The sequence below is a fragment of the Daktulosphaira vitifoliae genome, unplaced genomic scaffold (assembly GCF_025091365.1).
Source record: "Daktulosphaira vitifoliae isolate Bord-2020 unplaced genomic scaffold, ASM2509136v1 Scaffold_4, whole genome shotgun sequence".
NCBI lineage: Eukaryota > Metazoa > Arthropoda > Insecta > Hemiptera > Phylloxeridae > Daktulosphaira > Daktulosphaira vitifoliae.
Genome location: NW_026099575.1, coordinates 26740245 through 26752974, shown reverse-complemented (window position 1 = coordinate 26752974; position 12730 = coordinate 26740245). Strand labels below are relative to the sequence as shown.

Genomic DNA, 12730 nt, shown 5'->3' with positions numbered 1-12730 from the left:
TTGGCTACTACACAAGTTAATGAACGTTATGTATTCAACCTTGTCAATGTACTGGAAAATTCATTGTAAGTAAATAAAAGTTAAAAAGCCTATTTGAGTCGAGAAAATTCTTTTTAATCCCGATAAAATGGACGACGGGGATGTTGGCAATATTCCACAGGATTAACCCATGTATAATACATAAGAAGACGGAGTCTCAACCACAAGGGGTTTTGATTTTTTATACATTTTAGTCACGTTGATGGGGAATTATTATTTTTTTTTACCAGGTTTCTCATTGCGCCCCCTACGTATAGCGTCCCATCTTTGGATACGTATACAGTCACTGCACCGTCGAGGTTTAGCGTCTTGGCCGTATCTTATGCATATTTCATGAATTATTTCCACTTCCGTTGACAAAAAGCAGTGGGTGGAGATATGCGTATATTTACTACGGCTGCCATAAAGACTTTAGAAAAGGAGTAGCCATTTTTCTTTCGCCGTGTCCGTGTACATAATAATGATGAAATATCCCGCGACTATATCTCAAATTAGGTGAACACGAATTTGCATAATCACATTGTTACCTCAGTTGGCGTTTGTACGGAAAAGGCGTTTAAAAGAGATGCGAACATATTCAATAAACTCGACGGGAAGTGTACTGGGTACAGTTTAAAACGTTGATAATATTTACCAACCCCGACCGACCCAACGCAAGTTTCGATAAATAATTTTCCATTGATCTCCAGATTAATTAATTCGGTTTTCGGTCTTTGNACCAACCCCGACCGACCCAACGCAAGTTTCGATAAATAATTTTCCATTGATCTCCAGATTAATTAATTCGGTTTTCGGTCTCTGAAATTCATTCGATGTGTACACCGAGAGAAGTTTATAATCATGTTCCTTTAGAGTTCAAAGATAGTACACATCGAGGTATGAGGTATAAGTGAACAGCCATATGCTATTTTCATTGGCCGCCTTAATAAGTTTTTCTGAAAAAACAAAATTATTTCTCCCAGCGGAACTACTCATGTGTTATTGCATTGGATCTAAATCGTTATCTAGTCAGCGCATCGATTACTGCACACGCTCCCACACACAAGTCGCCTGCCTCCACCCCTTTTGCACATTAGCCCACTGTTTTCTGCGATTTACGAGCGTCGTTATAACATACGTTGCACACGCCAACTACACCACATCGCGAACGGAATTAAACGCTAATAACGATGAAAAAGAGGCTTATGCAACACGTGTATAATCGTCACTTTATTATGTGACAGCAGTGTACATGGAAGCGGTCCATTAAAACACATGTCCACACCATCCGATAATCCTAAACCGAACAAAACGGGTGTCCGCCAAACAATAACACTGTATAACTTTTCGAGTGCAAGTACAGGCCGTGGGAAAAATGCACAGCGTGAAACATTATATGACTTATCAGTTAAGTTGCGGCAAACTTAGAGGACGATTTTATTGTAATATTTATCTTTTTATAGCTCTGTGTATTGCGATTATAAATATAGCGTTTTAACTACTTAAGCTTCCGACACGACGACAGTTTCAAATAGTATAGTCGTTAGAAAGCCTTTTACGCGCAAACTGTGTCAACTCATGTGAGATTTTTGGTTACAGCTGATTTTACAAGCGAAAAAGTAAACTTTTACAGTCCAAAAAAGGAATTGTTATAACAATTAAAATAACAATAGCAAACTAAAATTGACTTCAATATTAATAAATAAATACATTGTACGAATAAGCGTGAACATTTATGATTTATGAAAATGTTATTTCATAGGATTCGCTTGAAAAAAAAAGTGATTATCAATTCACTGGTACCTTGTTAAAAATAAAAACTTTACTGATATATAGTTTTACACTTTTATATTTGATTTTGTTAATTGCTGAAAAGACTGTATAGCTATTTTGACTATGTGTATATATGCAGTCTGTTTTTATGAATATAATAATTATAGACTTTTATTACCATTATAAAATTATTACAACGAGATGAATTCTTTCAAATAATAATTCAGTTATATTGGTATTTCCATTATGTCTTAAATAAATTCCCAGGTGTTTTGTACATTGTTTGTATTTAAACATACTTTTATGCAATAATTCTTAAATCAAGATCAATAAACTAACCATTTTAACCATTCATTTTTCTTAAACTATTTTCCGCAATAATCATTATTTGACTTTTTAATAAATTCTAATTATGGATTAAAACTGTATAAATAATTTTATTTTGAGACACAATTTTCCTGAATTGTATTAGTAAATGGATTTAAAATTAAAACTCGTGACAAAATGTAATTGTTTTAAATTTTACGATATAATATTAAAATTAAAAAGAACAAGTGAGATAGAATAAAGGGTAAAAAAAAACTTGGATTAATTAAAAACATAATTTATCTCTTTTTTATCGTAGTTCTACGTCTAATTGAACAGTTAAGTAAATAATAATTATTTTGTGTAACGACCATAAAGTATAAAAACACTATCAAAACGGCCGTTTAATGTCACGCAGTGAATATAATTCAGCATCGTTTAAACTTGATGTCAAAGCGTTAAGACTTTATAGTCGTTTGTCGTATAATATAAAATGTCACATAAAAATGTGACGTGCTTTGCCTAATGATCAGTCAAAGCTGTCGAAAAATATGAGATTAATATATATTTTTTTTTGTAATCGAGCAATACGAATAAAACCAGTATACTGTATATAAAGGTATATTAAAAAAAAATTATCTACACTTTGCACTAATAAGTGTGTAGTCTATGTGTGTGACCCCACAAATGTATTGGAAACGATTGATCGTTACTTATAACTAATTCCAAAAATAATTTTGTTAGCACAATGTACGCGTTTTAATTTATCATAACAGTCGATCGGATAACAATCGATTAAGTTACTATTTATTTATACAAACATAATACTCAAAACTATCGCCATTGTTCATTACATTTTAATTAATCGGCTACGATACAATGGTTTCAAACACCATACGACGTCGGTTAATTACCTTAGAAAAAAAGCATGTTGCGTTTTTAAAGTAAATTTTAATCATATTAAACGTTTACTAATAAACTAGTCGATAATCGTGTTTAAAAATTAAATAGGACGTTTCGTCGGCGACCGCTAAAACGTTCTAAAACGCTGTAAAAAAAAAAGAGTATTTTTGTCATTCTAAAACAAATGATCGATATGTATCAGGCGTACGATTTCGAGTTTTATGATGCCGACACAAATGCCTTTACATAACAATGTTTTATAATTATGTTTTGTGTTCGAGGGCCGCCGGCTGCGTTCATATCGCCGGAATTCATCAATTCCTCCGCGTCCCTCGTAACGACCGTGTCATCGTCCCCGGAGACTCGCAACGGCTGTAAGCAAGTCTGCAAGGCCAGTGCGGTTAATGGATAAACTCCGCGGTATTATTGTAAACCGCCAACGCATCAGCGCAGTAGTTATGTGCACTGGACCGTGCGGTTATAGGTACGCAGCGCGTAAGAGTGCGTCCTGTGCGGCGGATGCGGTTAATTTCGCGAACGACTGGTCTCGGTACATCGGTTTTATTGGCCGTTCGAGGGTAAACAAAAAAAGGGGTAGTCGCACGTAGCTGCTCATACGGTCGGCGGGAGATGCGTTCTGGTATATAATAGCAATAATAATAATGTTATTAAGTCCAAAAACTGTTTGCATCGACAAAGCAAACGTATCGGAAAGGTACCGTGTGCCGATTCAGCAGTCCCTAAAACTCATAACGTTTTATGATTTCGCGGCGAATACAAATCGGCCCAAGAAATTATACACTTGTGCATAGATGTATTTATGGATTGAGGTTATGAGCCCAAAACGGAATCGCCTCTGCCTGCACAGGACTGTCTCGGTTATTGTGAATTTATACAGCGACAATACAATTTTCAAACGTATCGATAATAAATAAAAAACGAATAAAATAAAAACTTTTTAAGACGCGTCGCTTGCACTAGGGTTTATTTGGTACGGCAATCGATTGCGGCGGTGACGGCGCAGGAAAAAAAAACACACACACCAACCATCATTTATACGTTTTATGTCATTTTTTATAGTTTTTTTTGGACGATCATCGAAATTCGACAGGATATTTATACATGTATTAATATAAACAAGTATAATATGCCGTGTACGCTGTAATCTCGAGCACAACTTTTTCCACTATAAGTTTTATTACTCTATCATCGTACCATGTAAAGAATAATAAAACAAAGGGTTCCGTGTGACGTTTTGACTTTTTTTACTTTGAGTTATGACAAAACTTCCTATACATATGTCCCAAATGCGTCGTTTAATTTCATCATTGTATTCGTTATATGTCGGCCGAAATAATAAAATTGCTATCATAAGTAGTTTACGACGACAGAATATATTTTATTTATAAATTACCAATACTTTAATATTGATCGCTTCAAACATTTCATAAAATTTACACTCAATTGTTAAGATCTGAAAGAATAACGACGAGTAAAAAGAATTTTAACATCGAGCCTCATATTAATTAATAATTGTAGCCAAAGAAACAATTTTTAATTAAACTACTAACATATCATTCTCGATAAAACTTAACTTTTAATAGTTTTCGTAGAGTTATAAAACAATATATTCTTCTATAACCCAACAAAAACCTTAGGCAATAAATACATTTATTGGTTATGTTCGCATTGGTTTTACTTCGTGTGGTACGAATTTTATATTAGACAAAGTGTTTAATAAATATGAACAAATCAAACAATAACGCTAGTCAGAGTATCTGTTTTAGAACACCACAAAAATGATTTAGTATCAGTTTTTTTTTAATATTTGATAGTAAATTATATTGAAATGAATTTCCAATAAAATATTTTTATCTCGTCTTCAAATCATCATTGCATACAGTTAGTTCAGTAAACAATGCATTTGTACGAGTTTACCATTGATCGCCAAACCGTTGATAATAAATTGCAGTTGATGTATTGTTTTATCTCCTTTAAATCTTATATCTATTATTAACACTCAATTTTTTTAAATAAATCAGAACTGTATATAATTATATAGGAGTTTGAGCTGTTTTTCAATCAAATAACAGAATATATTACATTTCAACGAGGCGATAAAAAAAAATTACTTATTCTATAGATAAATAAAATGATTAAGAATGTGTTCAAGGAAACTATGACGAAAAAATACTTTAGAATTATTAAGCTGAACGTCTTGTGCAAAGTTTAAACATATAATATACATTATGTATACTTTGTTTTTATATGAACCACATTGTGGTTATAATTTATTTTATTATTCTCGAGGGAATACTTCTCTAGGTAAAATGCATGTTGTCTATCAGACTGAAATTGATAAATTATTCAAAGGCTAATATACCAAATGAAAGATTATGTTATTACATAAACATAACCACGAAGTCGGCGAATAAATTTATAAGATAATGTTGTTACTTGAATCCAATATCATTTTCCCTGTGTTAAATAATAAGTTATGCCGAGAAGTAACGCTACTTTATTTATTAATTTTCCTTGTAAGATTTCTAAAATATTTTGATAAATCGTTAGTTTTTTAAATTAGATGGTTTAAATCTCGTCTTTTATTAGTTTAGTTTGTGTGGTATTGAAATGATTAATATTAAATAAAACGCGATTAATAAAATCCATACTTGCTCTAAAATTTCAATGGATTAAACATAATTATATATCGTATCGTAAAAATAAAAATGAAATATCTTATGAGGCAGTTTGCTTTTTCTCTTACTACACACATTAAAGGCAAGATAAAAAAATTGCGATTCGTGACAACATAGTAAGTCGTATGGTTTGTATATTTGAAGTTTCGACAAAAAAACATCGGTCATTACACACATGGAACCTTTTTTGAATAAAAGTAAAATGTGCGATAAATAGCGTAAAATCTTGAAAATTGGATTCCGTTTGCATTGTGTAGAGTGTGCACTGGGGCTCAGGGTAATGTGGTCACGGATAAGGGATAGAAAAAAACGATAAGAATATATTATTATATTATGCTCCGCGAATGTTCAACAAAAATATAAAAACATGGTGGACGTGAACAAAGTTCCATTTTCATCCCTTTGCCGCGTCGTTTGGCCCTTTGGTCTCCTGTGGGTGTCGGCCGGGTGCAGTGGAAATCCCATACGGCGGTCAATCGTTCGTAGTTAATGCCTTATGGAGGTGCCAAGCTCTGTCGACCCTCTCCTGCAGATTGCGCCGTAAATAAAGATTCTCGCTGACCCATCAACAAACAAAATGGCTTCTCGTCTTTGCTTTTTCTCTGCTCTCCGACCCTATCCGAAAAACACACAACGAGAGGACGAAGAAACGGTCTAGTACAAATACGTGTTATATATTATTTCCACGCGGCCGCAGGTATATACCCGCCCCTCGAACCACTCAATATGTACTCGGAGCATTATCTATATATATATGTGACCTACACGACAAGCTGTAAACGATTACTTTACACGGTCGTTTGTTACCGCAGCAGCGATCCACGTCCCTTTTTCTCCCTTATTTCTCTTTTTTGGACACTATTCACCCTGAAACACTTTACGGCCTTTTTATACGGTAATACAAAACCAATCCCCGTCATGTGATCGGGCGACGACGTATGAGGGCTTGTTATTGCGGTTTTTTGTGTAAGGCAACCTTTTACATACCCCGCGATACACCGACAAATAGTTTGACCCCACACTGTTATTTGTTCACACCTCGAACGTCTGCCTCCGTCGATCTTCTAAACTATTTCCAGTTTATCATTTACATACACTCGTCCGAAGATAAATATACGTGTGTATTTGTAAAAAATGTACTGGTTGGTACCGTAAACAGAAAGATAAATGCGAACCTTAGAGATAACCTCTGGGAAAAATTGTCGCGACTGTATTTCGTTTTACACGACATTCGGTATACTGCTAGTCTATGAGGATACTACATAATGTCTTATAAAACAGAATGGACCATAAGTAATTTTTTTTTTTTCTTATTACTCTGTAAACATTATCTTTTACGCGCGATATTTTATTACCTTTAATACTCTAATAACGACTAATTTATATTACGGCGTACTTGCAATATCTAAATATTATGAACAATGAGATTATGATGAATATTTCACAAAATTAATTACGTTTCATCGATTTATGCGCATTATTTTGAATAATCTTAGAACGTAAAAATTCTTATCGCCTACGCACATAGCTCACTAATGTTTCTCATCACAAAAATTACTTAATTATTTACTTTTCGTGATCAACTAAATAGTATAATTCGTTTTTTGAAATGGGCGTGTATTACTTTTAATTTGGATCCCAAAGACCACATGTCGCGGTAAAAATGAACTATTTTCAGTATACACGTCTTTAGATCATAATAAGTAAATTAGTTTGAAGCTTCCGTTAAACGTTCAAGTACTTCAGCCGTATGTTGTGCGTAAACAAATTAACACAACGATCAAATAAGACGGAAGTCAGGGCACCTATTTTATCATTAGGTTTTTTGCTTATACCGTACCGGTTATTAGGATAATTTAAGACTAAACGTTTTACTCGATAGGTAGTTGTTTAAACAATGACTATGTAGAGCGAATTGGGCATAATTTTAATTTGAATAATAATAGCGTACAATAATCGGCTATATATTTTTTTAAGAATACATTAACGCAAGAAAAATAGTACACATTATCCGTTATCTCAATTAGCTATTCTTTATATATATTATTAAATAGTTATCTGTAAATACTGCCCTGAAGCTCGTCGGTATAAGACGAACGAGTACCTACTTAATGGAGTTATAAGAACGTCACATCTTTTAAATACCCGTCGGCTGTCAATAACTCGTTATAAATTCATTTTCCAATTAAGACCTAAATATTAGGACATCGTGTAAACATTTTAAACGTATTTTGTGTGCAATCGGATCACAATGAAAAAGATTAATTGCGGCTCACAAAAAATTCTCGAATCGCCTAAAATATATTAGTCATATAAATTATAAGTAGTTCATTTCATTTATTGGATGTTTAATTTAGTATGTAATGGAATGTATTTATTTTTGACGTGCCTGTCCATACTTACAATACATGCACGTGCGTTTCCATTTTGCTTGGCTCTATGAGTTTAAAATAAGAAAAATCGTGTAAATAAATATTTTAGTGTTTAATAAAAAGAGCATAAAATACATGTATAAAAGTTAAATATGTGTACTCAAATGACCCGCGAAGAACATGCAGATGGAAACAGTGTGAAGAAGAAGAGTTTTTTTAAAAAGGGCTGACAATAGCTACGCGTCGGTTAATCTGTAAAAAATTGACCTCTTCAAATCGAAAAAAAGTGGAATTGTACGCCTTGAGCGCTGCGCCGACAATATTGCCACACGTTATTTGTATACTATTATCATATAGTGACTCTTAAAGTGTACCCACTCAATTGTTTTTAATTCAATAAGAATACTCAAAGCATCGGCTTAACAGTTTTTATTGCACAACGTGATTTTTCAAATTATAAAGATTCTTTTTTCAAAACATAATAATAATAAATTAATGTACGAAATCATTGTGAAAATATTGCGAGGCTTAAAAAGGTTTTGCTTTGGCCATAATTTTAACTATACTTTAATATTTATTTGACAAAACAAGTAGCTCGTTTTTAAGGAGAAAGAAATTAAAACTGCGTTCTACGTTGAATATAAAATTAAAAATCATTAAAGTAAAACAGTGCTGTGATAATAATTATTAATGGTGACAGGAGGAGGCTTTGACGATTGGGGTTGAAAAAGGCCATTACATTTTTATGGCGTTTCCTAAGAGAGGANTTGACCTCTTCAAATCGAAAAAAAGTGGAATTGTACGCCTTGAGCGCTGCGCCGACAATATTGCCACACGATATTTGTATACTATTATCATATAGTGACTCTTAAAGTGTACCCACTCAATTGTTTTTAATTCAATAAGAATACTCAAAGCATCGGCTTAACAGTTTTTATTGCACAACGTGATTTTTCAAATTATAAAGATTCTTTTTTCAAAACATAATAATAATAAATTAATGTACGAAATCATTGTGAAAATATTGCGAGGCTTAAAAAGGTTTTGCTTTGGCCATAATTTTAACTATACTTTAATATTTATTTGACAAAACAAGTAGCTCGTTTTTAAGGAGAAAGAAATTAAAACTGCGTTCTACGTTGAATATAAAATTAAAAATCATTAAAGTAAAACAGTGCTGTGATAATAATTATTAATGGTGACAGGAGGAGGCTTTGACGATTGGGGTTGAAAAAGGCCATTACATTTTTATGGCGTTTCCTAAGAGAGGAAGTTAATTATTTGTAACCAATTGTATGTTTTCATTAAAGTTTTATTTATGCACTTAAAAAGTAAAAAACTCATAATAATATTTTTATAGCTCGTTATAATTGGCTAAGTTTCTTCTTTTGTAAAGATGTTTTCATTACTGTTTTTTATAAATATTATTATATACTCGGTATACGAATTTAAATTACAAAATATACAAATAAATATACGGTGACAAAAGTGTTTTTTTGTCTCGCACAAAGGTGTTAGAGCACAGCAATACATAATATTACCTCTCGGTAATTTTATTTAAAAATATAAAATACCACTTTTAAGTATTTATGTTATGCATTATTGTTCATAACGATTCAGCATTTTATGGTTTTAACTAAATTATAAATGTATATTTTTATCATTTTAGTAAAAAATAATTTTTATTAGCTTATCAAAATGAATTCACAATTGACTGGAAAACACGTAATGCAATTGTCACGAGCACACCAAAATTGTAGTAGTTTTTAACGAGATGCTTCAATAAAATAATTTTACAAAAACTAAAGTATTGGTAATTTTTAAAATATGAAAAATAACAATAATCATTTGAAAGTCAGAAAAATCTAATAAAATTTGTGTATAATTTCACAAAAATGTTACAGAATTTCAACGCGTTATTTATTTTCAAAAATATAAACGATGTAAAAATAATTACTGCAACGATAAAAAAAAAAACTGCCACGTAAATACTACAAATAATAAAGAGTCGGAAGACTTAACGATTATCATTGTTTATACTGCAGGATAAATTTCGTTTTTTTATCTGTAGTATTAAAAAAAAAAAACATTCGGCTGTCGAGTTATCTGCGTGCGCTTCCAGCTCGGGTATTGAATAAAGTGGGTAATATTTTTTCATATATAGTTTATTTATTTGCTCTCCTCGGTCCCGTGCTCCAGGCAATAAAAACCAACCACCATGGCGAGTATTTTTTTATTTTTTTGTACCACGTTAAGAATTGAGAACACGTAACCGCTGCTATGCACCGCTTTGGGGGTTGTCGAGAGGAAGAGAAGCGAACGGTTAGAGTTGGAGATACCCAAAAGGCAGTTTGTTCTCATTAAACTTTCTCTCTCCCCTACCGCCCCGCCGCAACTTTCAAAACACAGTTTATGCCCACGCCGTCCTCCCCTCTCCTCGAACATCTACACACAGGCCCGCGACGTACATGTATTGTATACACTTTGGCTTGCATGAAATTGCTTTTTTCCAGCCCTCCGACTCTCGGGCTGCATAAATAATACACACGACGCAGTCCTACATATTTTTATTTATTACTCCGTTTACGCGATTTGCTTTGTACATAAACATATAATAAATAAATCGCGAACACTCGAAAACGGGCCAATTGTGGACTTGTAGCACAAATACACGTATAACATTGTTGTATCAAAGCCTTTGCCGGACTCAAATATAAATAAATTACTACATTCAAATGGAAATTTATGACTGTTCATAATAGTATAACGAATTGGTGTTCATTTTTTATATTCCCTGCGAGTGCGCCGCTATTTTTATCGACAAGTGTAATATTAACATTGCTAATGGCAATTACACCAGTAAATCAGTATAATGAATCATTTATCTGGAAATCACTAGATTGAATCTTTTACAGTTAATATAATCATTTCGTATTTCACACGAATTACTGAATTAGTACGTTTTAGATTCAGCTCAGCCCAACAAGGTTAAATTACATACATTAATCCTTATGTATTACACGGGTTCATTTTAAGTAATATTCAACAAATTAACTTGTCGTAAAACATACGCATTCCTTACATAGTCTACGGACATAATAATTATAATATTCAAGTGCCCAATAATTACAATTAATTTATTTATTATTTAATTAATAATGGATTTCTTGATACTCACGCCAAAAATATTACTTCACGCAGACTTTAATGTAAAACATATCCTAATTTTTTGGTTGATGAATATTGTACACATTCTGAAATTATTATAATAATTTTCACATTTAACATTATAGTGTTCAATGTTTAGTTGATCTATCGCATCTGGTAACTTACCATAATATAAGAAGCACAAATTAAGCAGCATCTTTTTCAGATTTGCATTTATATACATTTAAAAAAAAAAAAATAATTACATTTTTTTCAACCATGAGATAATAGATATTTCATAAAGCGCATTTTAAAAACTCTTATCGTACTAACTAATAAATTAATCGATTTAGTATTAATTAAAATCGCAAAAAATCCCATAGATGAACTAATCCGTGTCGGACAAGGCGCTTCAATAAAACGTGCTAAAGAGTGAAACTTTTTTGGAACTGTTCAAATGAGGTCTACTCCTCAAATCCTAACACAAATTACAATAATAATTACCTACTGTCTAAAGAATTATTAAAAAAAAATTGCCCGTAAACCACTGCGGCTGTCTTTGCCCGAGGTCGTTCACAAATTAGACGTCGTCTTAAGTGGAATAATTTTTGTTTCTTTTTATTAAGATCGCCATTCCATACCCTGTCGCGTTATTGAAAAGTAGAATTTCAAGTTACGCGTTATAATGCCGAGTAAGAATTAATTAGCATAGTAACTATTTTCATATGTATATATAAGATAAAAATTTGTTAATTTCATTAGCTGACATTACAATAAATATTTTAGAATATTTTCGGCAAAGTTATATTTTAGAGATATTAATAATTTTGAGACATAATTAATAGATATTCAATATTTATACTTGTTATATATTTTTTATGTTATACTATAATACATTCTGAACGTTTAAAAATTTGTGTTACGAGTCGATTTAATTATTATATTTCTAGTAAAATCATGTTTTCGATCAAGCATTGCACAATTAATAATTTTTAATTATCGATATACGTAAACTTCAGTTGTTATTATAAAATAGTGTTATTTTTAAATTACACTAAATGCATATAGGTTTAGTCGAGTTTTTCTGTCTAATAACACCGCGAATAAAAAAAATTAATTTATATAGTAATATGATCAAATAGCCCGTATACATTGTCGTCAGTTATTAATTATTCCAGCCGACGTTTTTATTATCAAGTTATTTGGTCGTTTACTAAAAAGTACAAATTGAAGATAATTATTATCATCCCTTCGGCCAGCGTGGAGGTGACGTCGAGACGGTTGCTGCTCTTTTGGCAATGGGCGTGCCGGTCGTCGGCGGCCACTGGCGGCGTGCGTGCGCGGTAGACGGATTGGGCGGGCGGCCAATTCAATGAACGGCCGTAGTGGTAGGGATACGCTCGCCATCATTACCCGGCAATTTGGCCACCGACGTCCGGGATACCGTTCGAAAGTGGAGGGAGTCATTGTGAACGGTATTACCGTAGTGCAAGTGGTGGAAGTGGTGGCGGC

At 32.6% G+C, this 12730-nt stretch overlaps 1 protein-coding gene across 1 annotated transcript in view; it reads left to right on the top strand.

Moving 5' to 3' along the window:
- Window positions 1–12730, top strand: part of LOC126904067 (uncharacterized) — a 140832-nt gene that overhangs the window by 67461 nt on the left and 60641 nt on the right. The gene's annotated exons all lie outside the window — the stretch shown is intronic.